Below are 18,528 nucleotides of genomic sequence, written 5' to 3'. Positions count from 1 at the left end.
AAATCATTTTCAGAGGAGCCTATGAGTTACCTTTCTTCTGGAAAATTCAAAGGTTCAAAATACAGATAGAAAGCTATTTTGCAATCAGCTCTGATTTCTGCTTAGAATTAATGACTGAACGAGGCAAGGTCCTATGTTGTTGTTGTCAGAAAACATCAATTTCTGCTGAATACTATTCTAGAGAAATTCCTAGTATTCATGATCAAGATTAGAGACAGCCAACATAATAAACAAGCCACACGAAATAGACTTCTCACAAGCACTGGAGTTTCCCCTCATGCTTTCCTAGTGACTGAGCAGATAGAAGATAATAATGGAAGAAGAAAACAAGGCTTGAGATAATTGGCTCAGTTTGATTGGAAATGATAAAGCACAGAACCAAAAGGACCCTCAAGTTGATTCGATTGGCAGAAACTGATGCTTGTGAGTAACGGAGCAGATCAGAAAGACCTGTTACAAGGCACACCCAGATGCTCTAGTCTGGTAGCTACATGGCTGCTAAATGTTGACAGTTTGCAAACTGTAGCCTAAATGTCTAACTACCTATCCGTACCTGATGCCCTTTGGGATCAACAAAAACCAGGTATGTTGCCTAAGACAGCCTGAAAGCTGTATTAGGTTCACTCTAATACAGTAGGCTCTTTCCAACAGTGATGTAGTAAGTCATTTATACATGACTCAGAAACTCTCTGACTGGTGAGAAACAGATAGTTATTTTTAAACATTTATAGGACTCATAAATGCTTTCCAGTCCTTATCTGTGCAACAACAGTTATTGTTCTCACTGTTCAGATAAGAGACAGAAAAACTGAGTCAGTGGCTTGCTTAAGGCCATTCAGAGAGTCCTTGGCTGGAGATATCTCCATGCTTTGTGCAACTGACTGCTGAAAAGTCACCAGTTTTTTGCCACTGTTTCTTGTGGCATAAACTGCTTTCATACCTTGGGTTAAGATATAAAGTACAATGACAATGGTTTGGTTCAGACAACATGATAAGCCAAATCAAGCAAGCCATTATATGGAAATGCAAACACAGAGAACTTATATTTCTCACCACAGGTTAAAGAGTCGGTGATTAATTTTAAAATGCTAAATCAATGGTGTGCACCGTTTGGTGCCCAGAGTCACTTTTACCTTAATGGGGCAGGAAACCGCTATCAAATTTCAGCAATCCAACCTTGAAATTTGTCTACCCAGTCAACGGGGTTATTAAGGGTACAGAAAAGAAGGTTGGGGACTATAGGTTGTCTACCCTATCTTAATTGGTTAAGCCCCATTTACCAAAAAAGAGCCAGGTCATCTTAACATCTGAAGCTTTCCCCCTGTTTCAAGAGTGACAATCCATCAGGACATAAGAAGAGATCTTTTCTGTGGCTGCCTTGATAATGCAGAATGAACCACCTGCTGATGACCTTCCATCATCTAATATGTATTGTTTCTACAAGCAGAGGCATCAAAAGTCAAAACGGTGGTTGTGATGCACATGGAAAAGGAGTGGCTTCAACTGTGGGGTTGTAACTACTATCTTCACTTTTTTTAAAAGATTTTTTTAAATCCTGCCTTTATTACTTTTATAAATAACTCAAAGCAACAAATATACCTAATACCCCTTCCTCCACCTATTTCCCCCACAATAACAACCCTGTGAGGTGAGTTGGGGTGAGAGAGAATTTTTGACCCCTCCTCTCTGGATACTAGAATGAATCTAGAATGCACTTGATCACCATGTTGAAAAGGTTTTCCTTTTTTTAAGATGACTGATCCTGGTTATTTTTCTCTGCTGTCACTATATCTTGTTTTATTATTTCATTTCAATAATATATTTTATAATTATTTGTAATGTTCATGTATAAAGTTTATTGAAATCACCCACAGTTCAGCTACTATATCTGGGTTGCATAACTCCAAATGACACTAGATTCAGAAATCATAACTGTTTGCAGATCATCCATATTTTTATGGCCCACATATGGTAGTAGTGCTAGAGTCATGGTGAAACTTGATGCATTTAAAACTAAATGGTACCACGTGTAAATGGAGAGATTTAAAACAAACATTTTTGATCCCAATAATTGTTCTGAGTATCAGAACTGAAGGGAGATCACAATCCTTTCATGCAAAAAGATACTTCTGGTTCCTCCAATGTACTGTATGGAACACCCTAACCTTCTGCTGCCATCGTGTGGTTGTCCAGATTTCAGCCCAGATATGGTAGTCCTATCTGAATGGGACCTACTTTTACGTCATTTTGCAGTTCAGAAGCTGAGTTCAGAGTGACATCTCTAATAACAAACAGGTTTGGAGCCAAGGTCCATATAGTTGGTAGCTGCTGAGACTCAACTTAGTAGGCTCCCATAATTCTGCCTCTTGACCCTTACAGTTTCTACCTGTTCATGTGCCATCCTCAAGCTCTCATCAGAAGGAGATGTTTATTAATCTCTCTACCAATGGATAGTAGTGAGATTAGATTTAGAGGGAGACACCAACCAAATGGTCCTGTTGATGGTGGCAAGAAAGTAGTAGATGTAAGTTATGGCAGAAGTATTCTGTTCATCAGCTCTTCTGGAGTGGCAAAAAAGGAGTAAAGCAAATAAAGTTGAAGAGTGGACAGTACAGCTAACAGGCAACAGATTAAAGCTTATCAGTTAGGATGAGGCTTTTATGTCTTGGACACTGTGTAGAAATAGGTTTGTTTCAATGTGCTTTGATTGCATTTTTTAAAGTAAAATTGTTTACTAAAGTTAGATGTCAATAATTTATTTTGTTTGTGTCTAGCATATTAGAAGTGATTGCAGAAATATAAGTTTTATAATGTCAGAAGTATAATGGTCTCTTTTGTAATCATAAGAGGCACAATAATACACTTCCTTGATGATGGAAGCGCTTTTGAAAGGGTCATGCAGTCTGTGTTATACAGAGATAAATGAAGCTATGATACAGTCGCTGACTCTCATGATTTGAAAAATGAAATTTTGGATGCAATCCCACCTTCTAGCTTTATGCCTGTCAGAAATAGGATCTATTAGTTTTTAAAAGAAATAATAATAAGAGCAAGCAGCCAAGGAGAGCCGTGTGAATTGGCTTTCAATCAATGTTTTGTGTTTCTTCTACTACTACTACTTTTTTGCAGTATTTTCTTAATAAAAGAAATGAGATTTTTCCATCTCCAACTCCCTTTTGCCTTCTACTTTTTCGTGGGGTGAGGTTATGAACCTCTTGTTGCTTTCCTTTCCTGCTAGTGGACTATGCCCAAAGAAAAATCCAGATCTCCCATGGGATGGTGTTCCTCAGTAAAACAAGAGAAAAGAAAGAAATGAATGCCAGTAATATTTTAGTTTCTGAATCTCTTCATATGTGTCACAAATGATTTTTAAATGAGGTAGGGAATCCTGAAATCTATAATAGGACAATAACTGCATTAGGCTGAGTACCTCTGGCCTTATGGCTATAATAAAGATTGATTGATAGGGCTCAGCAAAATGATATAAAATAGCATGTTTTGAATTAAAACATGTCATAAGTCAAGGTCTTAAAATGGAACGTGGAAAAGAATAGGAGGAGATGAGATTAAACTTCATGAAGTACTATTTCAGGTTCAGTTTGTACCTAGATCTCATAGAATAAATAAGCGTATGACTGATTCCCCCACCCCCAATATTTGAAACTAAAATCACCTATTGCTACCCAGATCTATCTATACCTTAGGCAAAATGTTGGTAACAGAACTAAAGAGGAACTAAATAATTCTGTTTATATTAACACAGCTGGATATTAATTTTTGGTGGTATATTAAATTTTTAAAAGTATTTTGCTTATGGGAATGAAAACTTCCTGGGCTCTTTTATTCAGCACAGTATGGTCAATAGGAGCAATTCTTAGCCAACAAGAATAACACTCACTTTAAACAGTTGAACTTTACTGTAGTAACTTCCTTAGAAATGAGCTCCATGATTTTCAGATCAGATAACATTTTGGTTCCTTGTTATAACAATTTAAACCATAATATTTACTTTGGCTTTCTGCTCATCAGTGATTCAGCTTCATCAGAATACTCTGATGACATTTAGAAAGAGAATATAAAACACAGGAAGCAACATCTTGCTTATTATTAGTAAAACACTATTTATTACTTCTTTTTTTTTTTTTGCAAAAGGTCCTATGATTTCTACTGATGATGTAAGAATTCTTTGGCTTATCGGATTATTCTTTTAATTAGTGAAAGTGAGAGGGCCAAATTCCCAAGCTGTATGATTCTTTCTTAATCATCATCTGAGTAGATACTCCTCAGAATATCCTCAAACTGAAAACCATGGTAGTACAACAGCCTTACACAGCCTGGTTGGATGAGCACTGATGAATGAATTGCGGCCAATGCAGGTCATTGATTCTATGCTGCTGTCATGCTTGCTTACATGATTAAAATGTTTTCATTTTTCTGCCTGGTTATGACCCATTGTATTCCTGTTTGCTTCACTTATCCTATGATATACGTATATCATATCATATATCATATAGATTCTGTACTGACTGCTTCTCTGGTAATAAGTGCCTGCATGTTGGGGTCATCTTTCTTTGGTTCCTTTGGTGTACTAGCATATGGCTGTTGTCTAAAATGCTGAGTTATGCAAAAAATAAGAAAAGTTAATAGCCAACAGAATTGGGAAAGTATGGAGATATAGTGCTGACACATCCAGAGGACTTTCTCATGGCTGTGCTAATACGATGCCTCCAAGCCTTGGGTTGGCAGTATTATGGCTCATGTTGAGCTTCCATTGGCCAGGCTGTCGCCTACCTTAGTGATTAGTCTGGTGATTGAAAATGTCCATTCAGATTTAATGCAGGGCAACCCAGGGGCAGTAATTGCTGGATTTCTCTGGCTACATTTCTCCCTCTCACTGACCCAGCAGTCGCAGGTGCTCTGGAGGAACGCAGTCTGAGGTTCTGAGAGTTCTTTCCCACTTTATCCTGTCCCCCCTCACTGTGCTTGCAACCTGTCGGCCAGATGCAGAGTTAAGTGGAAGGGAGCAATCAAAAAGTGCTGCCAGGAAATGTCAGTGTTGGCAGTGAGCGGCTGTAGCCAACAGCATGCAGCTCATCCCATCTTCTGCAGCTGCATCTGTGGCCTATCACTCTGGCTAAATGAGGAATCAGCAGATCTCTGAACAACTTTACCTCTGCTCCATGTATTTCTAATCAATATCCTACACAGAAATAACAGTGCTGGTAATAAGTGACTATGCAAAATGGAGTATGCAAAGTGGGGTCGGAGTAGGCAAAATGGTGCTACCTCTCCATCAACTAATAAGTAGAATGTATGACTACCCAAAAGCCCTTGTTGGCAGAAGCAACAGAAAAATTGTAATGCACTCATTTGGGACAGAATCAACAACAACAACAGCAACAACAACAACACAGCTGGCAGAATCCAGATCTCATTCTCACTTTTAGACAAACACAGGGCCAGGTTTAGTGTGCTTTCAAAGCTTTTAATAACAGTCTAGCACTCTTCTGGGAGAAAAATAAAACACATGTATATGAAGAGGCTGCATAATGTCTAGTCAAACTTTCTGTGAGCAGAAGCCTCTTTGGTAGCCCAAGCCAAAATGAACAGTGCTTGGCTACGGGAAGGGAGGGGACATGCTTGCGCAGCGTAAAATGGCCAATAGGAACTGGACAGACTGCAGAGCCTAACTATGTCATCAGCAGCACTGTCAATGAGGGGGTGCAGAACATAGAAGAAGAAGATGGAAAACACTATCTTAACACTGGAACAGCTAAATATTACTTGACACTGCCTGTGCAATGGGGTTGGGATGAATTGAAGGTAACATTATGAGGACAAGTCTTTTAAAAATGATCAGTGAGGCATCTTCATGCTGTGGTTAGCAGGATGTGAGATGAAACTTTAGTTGCAGAAGATGGCCCAGGGCGAATGACTTAACATATTTTTGCAATTATTCCTGTGTTTGTCAAACAAGCTTCTTTATGTAAAAAGGAGACACAAAATACCACTACTTTAAAAAAAACAACTGCCATTAAAATCTGATTGTTATTCAGATCCATTGAGTGAGACACTAGTTTACTTTGTATCTACTTAACTCCAGAGTGTATAATTTATGTATAACGTTATAGACTTCTGTTTCGTTTGGCCCATATTAAAATATAATGTCAAAAGGAAAGAATGCCCTCTTGAAAACAGTATTAGATATTTTATCTGCTGGGCATATTAAAGAGTCCCTATAGCAAAGGACTGCGTTAAATTTCATGTTCGTAGTTGCATGAAAGTAAAATCTTAACCTATCTTTGCAGTTCTTTTTTGTACATATCATCAAAGCATTTTGCTTAGGCCAAGTCATTGAAGAGTGGAAAGCCAAAGTAAACATTGCTGTTTAAATTACTAGGGCAAGGGGACCAAAATTTTATCCAAAATTACAAAGTTCTGTTCCAAAGAGGTTAGTGTAAAAGGTTTCCACATTTTATGGAATTGGCTCACATATTAGTTTTGATGATGTTGGTTATTTATTCCTGATTTAAACTTAATTTATTCTGTCAGACTATGTACAGTTGATGTTTATAATAAGAAAAACTTAAAGCTTCATGTCATGTGAAAGTCCTATTTCTTATGTGTTTTTAAGGGAGTAATCCTATGGCCTCTATAACATCAACCAAGAGTGCGTATGATATGTTGGAGTTCACCCTCCAAGGTCAGAGATATACTTCCTCCCTCACAGGGGGACATCCAACATCAGATTGTCCTCTCAACCTCCTGCCGGACTAAATCCAATTCTTTCTAAGGGTGGGAATAGATCACTGGACACCCCAGAAAGAGGTATGGCAAGAATCTTCACCCCTCTGGCTGTCTGCCATTCTGCAATACACAACATTTCCTCACTGCTTCTCTGCAAGGAAGGACTATAGGACTTTACTGTTTAGAGCAAAGACAGGTAAGGGAAGTCATGATAGAGTTATATAAAATATCATGTGTGGTATGGAACATGCAGTAGAGAGATTTTACCATCTTTTCACAATTTAACACAGGGAGTCATCCCTTGAAAATAAATGTGAGGAGACTCAAGACCAATAAAAATAAATCCTTGCCAAAAGCATAGCTAACTGTGCAGTTTACTGCCGCATGATGTGGTGATGGCTGTCAGTTCAGATAGTTTTAAAAGGGGACTGGAGAAATTCATGGAGGATCAAGCTATTAATGGTTGGGCATGTTGATGTCTGTTAAGTACTTATGAAATCACAGATGCCAGACATTGTATAATATCTGCTGGGGAGCAAGAATGGAAGAAAGGTGTCTACCTTCTGCCCATTTAACACATCAGGTTAGCTGCTGGAAGCCACAGAATACTGCATGAGGACGGATCCAGCAGGATGCTTCTTATGTTCTTGTGTAGGGAAATTAGCAACAGAAAATAGAACAGGCAGATGGTGCTCTTCTTTCTTACTTCTTTTTCATAGTCTCTTATTGTACGAGCAAATAAGAAATTAAGAAATAGGTCTCCAAAATGCATATCTGAATAAAGACTCTTCCTGCAGATACCACTGGACCTTTTCCATGTATGTTCATCCACTGAGGAGAAACCTTTTTCGCCAAAAGGCATGAAGAAATACCGTATCTCTGTTGGGTGAGAAATATGTTTGTTGTCCAAGGATTGTTTGGATCTTGTCTTTTTCCTTAAAAAGGAGCATGCATGTTGCTGCAGCACATCCTAAAAATAAGTACTGTATGTTATTTAAATGTAGATAAGGGAAGCTTTCAGGATCATCTGTGGGAGGGGGGTGGCAGAATAAAAAAAAAGTGAGGTGTGACTGCATGAATGAAGCTGTCTATTTTTTGTGTGTGTTGTAATGCATGTTAAAAAGGGTGGGCTTTGACTGCACTGTTGTGCCACCACTGTTACTTTTTTGACACCTCATCACCCCTACCCACCCACCCACCCATGCACAGATGCCCCTGAAAACTCTGCATTATTTGTTAAGGGAGGTTTTTTGAACAGTTCTTTATAAACAGTTTTGCAAATTGCTGCCCTGACATTTTTAGATTTATACTTAGTAGCCACAGAATTACAAAAAGGAGAAACTTTTTAAAAAAGCCTTTTCAAAGTGATAAGAATTATTGGGAATTATTAGGATACAAGATTGACACACGATACTGTACTAGCAAGTAACATTCCTCTGATGCCACATGGTCATTATGATGAGAACTAACTTCAAGGGAAATACTTCTCTGGAATATGTTGATGAAGATTCTTAGTCATCCAGGTGGAGTTGTCTGGAGGGTGAGTCATGGCAGCTGCGGAATGTAAGCATATCAAACCAAAAGAAAAGTCCAGGTTCCATGACTCAACCTCCAGACTTCTCTGGAATGAGGAGCCAGATTCCCCAATTCTGGAAAACTGATGGGTTTTGAGAAGTTTTAAGAAATGTAAAGTACTTCTTCTAAGGATGGAATTAATTCATCAGAAAATCTTATTCCATGTTTATTGGACTCTTCAAGAATGTTTTTTGCCTATCAGATCTTATGCGTTGGTACTGCAAAAAAATCAAGACCTCTCAGACTCATACAATTTTGTCATTTCTATTCATGGCTCTTTTTCAGCTTCAGGTTAATCTAAATTTGAAACACAGCAGTTCATGATATAAAGGCGAGGTTGAATTATACTTTTAAAATACAGAATTTGACATTTTATAAAGATCTCACTTTTGAGCTTGGAGTTCGGTAAAGAGAATTATTCCACGTAGCTGGAAAGAAATTTACACTCCTGAAGTTCAGGAGTATATTCAAGAAATATGTTCCCTACCAGTTCTGAAATGAGATGATGTACCAATATGTTTATATATGATCTAGCTGTAATATGGTAAAGGAACGAGCTAGTTCTGTATTAATGTTGTATAGATCCATCCTCCCTCCCTTTTCTTCAGCTTTAGTTCTCTTTAATGCATAATAATAAAATCTTGACTATATAATCAGTACTTTTCCTTCTGTTTATTATATTTGATTTGCTCTAGTTCACCCAAAAAGTTAAAAATATTTTTAAAAATTGAAAAAGTTAGAAAGCATAAGAAACGCTTATGAGAGCTGAAAACCATTTTTACATAGGAGAAGAGGATGAGATGGTTAGATAGCATCACTGAAGCAATGAGCATGAAACTGAGCAAACTCAGGGAGGCTGGGAAGGACAGGAAGGCCTGGCGCAATATGGTTCATGGGGTCACGAAGAGTCGGACACAACTTAACGACTGAACAACAACAACAACAAGTTACAGGAGGAAATGAAATTTCACTGCAATCAAAATACTAGATCACCATTAAAGGGAATAGCTGGTTTCATTTCGACAATTCCATTTGACTGCTGCACAAGAGCTGTATTAGTACAGCATGTATATGCGTAAATTAATGGAAATAATAAACACTTTTGTTTTCTATGCTCCTTTTTATAATCACACTCATGTAGTGTGTAAAAATAGCACTGTGATGTGTGGCTCCAATCCAGTGAGCAGTAATTGAGTTGCATGCTTTCTTTGCAACCCAAGATGGCTGAGAATATCTATTCCCATCCACAAGGTTCCACGCAGAAGGAAACTTTATTGAAAGACATCCTTGGGAAGTTTCAGAACTAATTTATAGTTTAGTCCATGAAGTTCAACTGGACTTGCTTTCAGTTAAGTGTTTATAAAACTGCAGATGTTAGCTAACTAACTACTATTTTAAAAGTCGTGCATACCTCTGGATCTAATTCTGCATCTCATCTGTGCTTGGTTACGACCCAGGAGTGAAAAACAATCTATAGGTAGGATACTGCTTTTGTGTACATACAGTATTTCTCATGCTGGATTGTGTTTTTACATTTTAAAACTGTTGTAACGTTCTTTTCCAGACTTAAAATGGGCCAGGCTGTTTGTGTTCAAAAGCACATGGAGCTAACAAAGCCAAAAGTCTAAAATGATTCCTTTAAATAAGAAATTAGGATTGACAATTCACATCAAGAGAGGGCATGCATTCTTCATAACTTTCATTTGCAGTGGCAGCATGAGAGGAGAGAGACACAGAGGAGGAGGCAGGGGGAGCCGAGTACAATATACAGGAGCCTGGGCTGAAACATCATTTGTCACAGGAAGAAGGCTTGGCACTATCCAGCCACTTTGCAATGTAGTGTCTCCAGTAAAAGTTGGCTGCATTTTCTCAGAACCTGTCTTTTGAGACTCAGTGGCTGCTTTTCTTCCCACAGATTTGATTACACTAATTGCACACTTTAAAAAAAATACTGAAGAGATCAGTCTATGTAAAATGTTAGAAATCAATGGCCTTTGTTTTTATCTGCACGTGGTTGTCTTTTGTCCCAACTGCAGTTTGAACCAGCTCAGGAATGTTTTATAATAGACCCACTTGAGATATTATTTTATGGATGTTAAGGATTTTTTAAAATTAAAAAATAAAGGAATAAAAATTTGGCATGATTTGTATCTTTTACGTTTGATCTTCCTTTTTAACCTCCTTTTTACCTTTAAAAGTAATTTGACTTTTTCTTCTCTTGGAGAGCAGTTCACATGACTCCTTTCTCCAAGCATCTAAGGATTCATTTTCAGTACCCAAATGGATCTAGAAATACTTTGTATGACTTGATATTATCCATGACTTCTTCAGTGACATAAACAATTATTTTAAATTGTTTTTAAGTTAAAAAAAAGTTGCTTTCATATAAGCTTGCTTTCCACAGTTATCTAGCCACAACCTTCCTATGGCTGATAGCACAATTTTATACAACAGAAGTAAAGGTCATTGCTCAAGGAAGTTGTGAAAAGATTGGCAGCATGCAATATGCAGACTTATTCAGATATAACTTACTTCCAGATGAAAACATCTAAGGGCTGGTACCTGAAAGAGGTAGTAATTAATTAATTTTCTTAGAATAGTTTTGCCATTGCAGCTTTGGAGTAGCATACACTACATCTATTCTAGAGTCAACTAAAGTTCCTCTTATAATACTTCTTCAAAGTTCTGTTTCTCATAGGGTTGGGATTCTGGGGGTGGGGGACAGACCTGGATTTCTAAAAGCAATATTTTTTCTGCTGGAAACAAGGAGCTGATTTAAATTATCTATTTGTCACTTCTAAATAGATGTTGGTTTAAATCAAAGGTCCCCAACCACTTCCTTCCAGAAGCCAGAGTCATGGCACATGTGGGCACTGTAGCATACATGTCATCCCACTAGATGGTCAACTGATGGCTTACTTAAAGCAATGTTTAAAATTTTTCCATCCCAGCTGGGATAAAGTAGGAATAGCATTTACCATATGAACAAAAAGGCTGGGATCATAGCATTTGTAGTTGCCGGCATGTCCTCAGTGTCATATATTTTCCTTGCACTAATGGGCTTCAGACTGACATCATTTTGCCCCAGTTGATTCCAGTACAATTTCTCACAATACTATTCAGATTACAAATTTTAGGGTGGGGTTGCACATTCTTTTTATACACTAACATCTGGTTTTGGTTTTATTTTTAAATATATGGTTCTTCATAGCATTTATATAGCTGCATAAGATAAGGAGCTAAAAGTAATGATTTATTCTGACATATTTGTTGGAATCTCACACCAGAAAACTGTCTCTCCAGTGCTAAAATGTGCATTTGAAAAGAAGCTTCCCTTGGCATCAATGGATGCTTCCTCTGAAAAGCAAAATGAAGCTTCATAAAGGGCTCATTATTCTCCTCCTCTTCCTCTCCCTCCTCCTCCTGTCACTCTATCTGAAGGGCACTCAAGTAAAAAGTCCCACTTCCTTTTCTACAAAGTTTACAACTGCAGCTGTTATTTAGCTATTCAAAGTGTGTGGAATTCATGTAACTCATATCTTAGCTAATTTGTCCCTCTGGAGGCATTCTACATATGGATAGAACCAAGATACAGCAAGGGAGAGAGGGGATGGGGCACTCTTTCCATCCTCTCCATCACTGGCCTTGTCACCTTCCACAAGATATAGGCAGATGCTTATGGCAGAAAGCTTTCTCCATTCTTCTTTCTGTCACTTCAAGGCATTATTGACATTAAAGGACCTAGAAGATTTAGGAGCGGAGGAATGCGGAGATAGCAATGGCCTTGAAGAAGGTATGCAGCAGCCATTCAGAAAATATCAACTTAACCTGGAAAGACAAGAGGGAGTGAGGAAGAAACTCAAGGTTGCCCTGCCTTGATTCTCTTTGGTATGGGAGGGAGGGAGGGAGAGAGAAAGAAATTCTGTCAGGCTTTCAATATTCTTTTATTATACCCTATAACAATAATATAGAGTTGCAGTAGTTTGCGCAGTGCCTGTTTCCTGACTTGAAGGGCTGATACTAAGTACTTGTTGGAATCCCAATAGATGCCAGCCTGGCCTTGAGCCTGGAAGTGAAGGATTCACAAGAACCACAGGATTCCAGCTTTGATATGGCCTGCCTTTAAACATGGGTCAGAGGCATCATGAGTTTTGCCAGCTGCCTTAAAATGCTATTCTTTCCCATGGTTTTGGACCATGATATTTTGAAATATTGACAGTTGATGCAGATTTTAAATCAGTTTTCAATATAATTTTAGTGGTTGTTGTTTTATAAATTAGCAATATCTAAGATTGTATTTTTAATCTTGCAGATTTATCTGGGATCATTTGAGGAAGGGTGGTCTAGTAATTAATTAATATTAATTAATTAAGTCTAGTAATTGATATTGCTTAAACTCATAAAGCTTATAAAGTTCCTCATTCGATTTGTAACCCAAGAAAATCCAAATAGACAAACAGAAAAAGTTTCATGATGTCAAAGTGAGGTCTCCAAGTTGTGATGATAGGTCCAAAAACTTGTCATTCCTCTTGACTTGCTTTTACATACATATTTTTACTCCTAGCATAAACAACAGAGTCCTGTGGTAATATAAACACTAACCAATTTAGCTATAGCAAAAGTTTTTATGAATAATACAGTTCATTGAGTGATATAGTGATTACTGAATGTTCATGCAATACTGAATTGTCTAGTCTTTAAGATGGCCATACAGGATCACTTCTTGTATTTGTGCCACAGACTCACTAATTACAACTGACATTTCTGGAAACTGTAATTCCCTGTTTTTCATACATATGCAATAATATATTGCAGTGCACTCACTAACCCTGCTCGAAGCTCAGGAACACAGCTCAATTTCGGTGGTTGACTCAGTTACCTCAGTTCGTTTTCCTTAGAAGCAGGAAAAAATAGTGAAAGGTTTAAATTCTCTCTGCTTTTGGGAGAAACGGACTCACAATATAAACTAAGTAATGATTAAATGAAAATGAATGAATGCATGAAGTGGAGGTGGATAAATGATGTGGTTTACATGGGAATTTCCGTAAAACCAACAGTAGATGACAACTCATGCAGAATGAATACATACCAGACAAGAGATGCAATATCTGCTATTGACTTAAGCATCCGAAGACTAGGGTGTGAAGTTGTGGGTAGGTCAGCCAATTATTTTATTTATTTTTATTTATTTGTTGGATTTCTCCCCCGCCCATCTCCCCCACAATAGGGGACTCTGGGCGACTTACAAAAAACATTAAAAACTATAAATATATCTAAAACACAAATACATCCAGCATTAAAACAATACTAAAAAAGCATTCATACTAAATTATGAATGTTTGCTATTCAATATATGCAGTTGTTATTATTATTCTTTAAACGCTTATGTAGACTGCCTTGCTATTCAGAAGAGTCTATGAGAGGGTCTTACATCATTTATATATAAACTATATACAAGAATATAATAAAGCAATGGTACAATCACACCACCAGAACAAATGAAACCGCTGAGCTGCATAAATACTTTAAGGCAGCCACAGATTGTTGAGTCTTCCAAATGTCTTCTGAATTGGCAGGGTCTTCATTTGCTGGTGAAGGACCAAGCCAAGAGTTCTAGTACCTGGGCATCACTACAGGTAATTTTGTCTCATGTAGCCATTTGCCGAAACACCAAAAACAGAGAAATATCTTTAAATGTTTAATAGTGTATTTATCTGTGTACGTTCACAAGAGCTTCAACAAAAATCTGAAATGTTTATTAAAAACTTGTTCATACGGGGACATGGCTCTAGTTTCTATGTTTGACTGTAGCTTAGTTCATAGTGAAGACCAAGGACATATAAGAAAAACAGTATACAGTGGTACCTCAGGTCACAAATGCTTCTGTTCACGACCAATTCAGGTCACAAACAGCTCCATTCGCAAAATTTTGCCTCCGTTCGCAAACGCCGGATCAGGTGATGAACAGGATCCGTGGCCATTTTCCCTCCCGTGACACGTGGTCGCGGCTTCCTGTAGGGAGGGGGACTCTCCCTCCAAGCAATAACTGCCTCCCCACCCGCCTTCCTGTCCTCCACGCCAGAAGTCGCCTCGAGCAAGGTTAGCGTTCTCTCTCTTCGTGCTGTATTTTGTGTCATATTTTTGCGGTTTAAAAAAAAAATACATATGGTTCAGAATGGATTAACTGTAATTACATTGAACCTTATGGGAAAATTTGATTTGGGACGTGACCAAAATCGGGTCACGACCAAATTTGGAGGGGTCAGAACGGATTAACCGTATTTACATTGAACCTTATGGGAAAATTTGATTCAGGTCACGACCAATTCGGGTCGCGACCAGAGTCACGGAACAAATTAAGTTCGTGACCCAAGGTACCACTGTATTATTTTCCTCTTAACCCAATTCCATTTCTCTCCCCATATTTTTCTCTTTCTCCTTTGCTGAATGTTAGGTTGTATAACCCTATTGTACTCTGAAAAGCATCTGACATATCACTATAAACAAACAGTAATAATAAGGATATCTGGATAAGACTTACATTAAGTACAAATTTGTAATAACCAGCTTTTGGTAGAAGAAAACTTAAACACGCCCTAATACAGATATCTAAATAGAGGTTTAGTTACCAGAAAATGAAGATAGGTTGAATTAAATTCTTTGACTGTGTTTGGATCTTTTAATAATTAGGTGACATGCACTGTTTGCAGAGGCTTAAATTGATTAATGGAATAGCATGGGTAGTTTGATCATTTTGCTCTCCTTTTCTTCCAAGGATATCTATGATCAAAGTATATCCGGGAACCAGAACATTAAAAGGATTTCAGTGGATCTACTCAACAAAACGTGTCAGTATACAAGCCTCAATTCTGACATATCTTTCCGAGTAAGAAAAAACCCTCCACAAATGAGACAGGAACCAATAGATAAATGTATATACTCACTGACATTAGGATGATTTTCTTTGAACAGGCATTTCTTTTGTGGGGGGGGGGTGTTTTTCTTATGAAGTATCACCAGACAATCTTTCATAAATATTTAAAGCAATGTTAGAGTCTTTGGAATACCAAGGTTCACTCCAACAGTCTTCCCATTTGCCAATAAATGACACACTCTAAAACCAACCCACATTTTCTCTACACCATTCTTAGTCTCTTCAGATTTCAATACTTTTAGCATGTGTGGAAATAGAAATCAGTAACTCTAGATCTCACAGAGAACACCTTCAACCAACCATGCTTTCACTTTGTTAGTCTGACCTATTCAATAACTGGCATCTCAGCCAATCAGTAGTTTTTCAGACAGAACAGCCCTGAAATGTAATGTCCCCAGAGCTGCCAGCGCTCCATGAATTAAGAAACAGCCCTTCATTTTCACTTCAAAAAGGAGGAAGAAGGGGCGGGGTAGGTTTATAGCATCACACACTTTTTGTGATGTGTGTAACACAGGGTCCATGAAGTTGTCCCAGTGTATTTTTGAACATTGTTCTGAGTTTTCAGAACAATCCTAGTGATAAGCTGCTGTGTGTCATGAAGATCATTTTTAAAACAAAAACCCAATTAATAAATACCCTGAGAAGCCTCGAAAGTGTTCAGGTCATTATGGCACCAGATCTCCTCTGCAGAATAGGTTTTGTAAAAATGCCATTCCAGTAAGCCATGTGAAGTGTGACAGGGCAACAAACCATGGGTTAGTATCATGCCAACAAAACTGCAGTCAAGACATTTCCTGCACAGCAAAGATCATGATGATCATGATGATCTAACCAAATTGAATTAAATGAAATGCTAACGAGAAGTTGGGAAGGAGGGGGACGTGGGAGGCAAAAACCTTCAAGCACAACTTGATAGATCATGAGATTAATCCATTTCTGAAGTGTGTCAGAAAGAATGCAAAAAGATTTTTTAATATTTGTTGGTTGATTTGTAATTTCAATTTCTAAGGACGCTCCCTCAGCAATGACTTTCTAAGGGTGGAGAGGCACTACAGCTTTTGGAGATCTGTCTGCAATTGTGCTTATTAAAAGACAGTGTTGGGAGACTAATAAAAGTTAGTGCTCCCCAAATGTGGGGAAATATCATCTGGAAGTGCTGATTGCTTATACATTTTATAAGCATGTTTAACATAACCAGCCCTAACAATAACAACAACAACACCTTAAGCACAATTTGGCTTTGTACGCACAATAAACTGAACCACAAGCTAGCACCCACATTTTAGCTTAGCATTTTGTGGGAATCCACACACAATTCAGTGTACAGTTAAACCCATAAAGGAATAAACCCTATTTTGTTTAAGTGTACATAAGCACGTTGGCTAACATCACCACTGTATTTGAATGGATTAATGCAATATGTTTCTCCTTACAGCAGATTTCCCTACCCATTTCATAAAAATATTACAAGATTTTCACTTTTCACTTATATATTTTGTATTGTACTGATAGTATATTGATTTTGAATATTGCCCCACAATGTATGGCATGATAGGCAATCTACAAATATTTTGAATACATATATGACCCTGAAAAAAGTATTTTAATGACCTTAGAACAAATTTTCCCAGACTGCTGTTCTAAGACTTCAACATCTGTAACTCACTGTTCACTCTAGGTAGAGATTATGGAACTCTGAGTCCACCATATATGGAGGGCACGAGTTTAAAGTTGTTTGTCTTCGTTCTATCACAAAATTGAAGACTGCTCCAATTGTGACATAGTACATTGTTCTGTGTATAGAATACTTGATGTATTTCTCTTTATTAGGCTCACATACAGTAAATATATACACGAATGTCAGCTTCATGTAGAGAAACAATCAGAGGAAGTAGTTCAAAGAACCATTCCTCCCCTTTCCCTGTGACCTGTTTTTTTTTAAATCAGCCGCAAAGATCAAGAAGTGTCAGAAGATTAAGATTTTCCATCCTCAAGGCATTGTGTGCACATTAGCAGAATTGCTCCATTTTGTCCATGATTCGTTTTTAATTTCAAGATAGATAGGTGTGACAGACAGAGGAAGAGCTATAGAATGGGAAGTAGGAGAGAGATCGTGAGACAGGAAGGGTGTTGGTTTTGAAACTGTTGGAGATGAAGTTAAATGCGGCTTTTCAAATAGATCTCTAACATCAATCTTAGGTTGTTTTTTTTAAAGCAAGCTGTCTGAGATCTGTCTTCAAAATCTTTGAAACTCCTGTTTCACAAAAGAAGTTTATTATGATGGCTGTCATTGGATTATTATCATATTGGTACATTAAAATAAAATCACGTTCAGACTAATAGGGACAAACTAAAGAGTAGAAGAATTTGGGGGTGGAGGGAGAAGTCCTAACCCTGATGTCTGAACTGTCCTCAGAGTCATCTGCCAAGTAATAAAATGAAAAAGTCCAACCTAGCTAGTTACTGTTTAAGTAGGATCTTGAATTTCAGATGTCAAATTAATTTGAGAAAGAATGGACTCCTGGTTATGTAGTGAGGTATGCTCTTTTGCTCTCTACTTTGAGAAGTATAAATTAACATTGTACTAACAATCTAAGCAGTTAAAACTTCTTATAGTGCCTGACTTATCCAGTCAATCAGTCCATTCCATTTCTGATGTCAGGAGTCTATTAGCAAAAAAACCCTGTTTCTTGGTGGTTGAACCCATTTTCTCAATGATACTACATTTGAAGGGTAAAGGAGGTGGTAGTAAAACTTTCAAACCAATTATGTATCCACACAATTCATATTTAACTAGATTGCAAATCATAGAAAACTTAGTCAAATGCTTTGCTAAAATCAATATCAGTATGTCTATACAGAGAGCCAGTTTGGTGTACAGGTAGTCCTCATTTAGCAACCACAATTGGGATTGGCAACTCAGTTGTTAAGTGAAGCAGTTGCTAAGTGAAACCATGCCTGTGCTTATGATCTTACTTCAACTTTCCATTGCTTTACAGATCTGTGAAGCCCATAAATGTGAGGATTGGTCATAAAATTACTTTTTCATCTCTGTCATAACTGTGAACGGTCAACAAACAAGGCAGTCACTAAACCAGGACTACCTGTAGTGGTTAAGGCACCAGGCTAGAAACCAGGAGACCATGAGTTCTAGTCCTGCCTTAGGCACAAAGCCAGCTGGGTGACCTTGGGCTAGTCACTCTTTCTCAGCCCTAAGAAGACAATGGCAAGCCAATTCTGAAATTTTGCCAAGAAAACTGCAGGGACTCGTC

The 18,528-nt window shown here is 37.8% G+C and overlaps 1 long non-coding RNA gene across 1 annotated transcript in view; it reads left to right on the top strand.

Annotated features, from left to right (window-relative positions):
- Positions 1 to 18,528, top strand: part of LOC148213729 (uncharacterized) — a 144,468-nt gene that overhangs the window by 76,403 nt on the left and 49,537 nt on the right. Inside the window, exons 3-7 of the long non-coding RNA XR_015794159.1 lie at positions 6,635 to 6,943; positions 7,545 to 7,633; positions 9,109 to 9,799; positions 13,899 to 13,958; positions 15,098 to 15,170. This is a non-coding gene — a long non-coding RNA (uncharacterized LOC148213729). The remainder of the gene's footprint in view (positions 1 to 6,634; positions 6,944 to 7,544; positions 7,634 to 9,108; positions 9,800 to 13,898; positions 13,959 to 15,097; positions 15,171 to 18,528) is intronic.

This window comes from Python bivittatus, unplaced genomic scaffold, assembly GCF_059951505.1.
Source record: "Python bivittatus isolate LINGU-HERP-01145 unplaced genomic scaffold, Pbiv_v1 ctg000840_np1212, whole genome shotgun sequence".
In the NCBI taxonomy this organism is placed as follows: domain Eukaryota; kingdom Metazoa; phylum Chordata; class Lepidosauria; order Squamata; family Pythonidae; genus Python; species Python bivittatus.
Note: the sequence above shows the minus strand (reverse complement) of the source record. Positions and strands in the feature narration are given on the sequence as shown.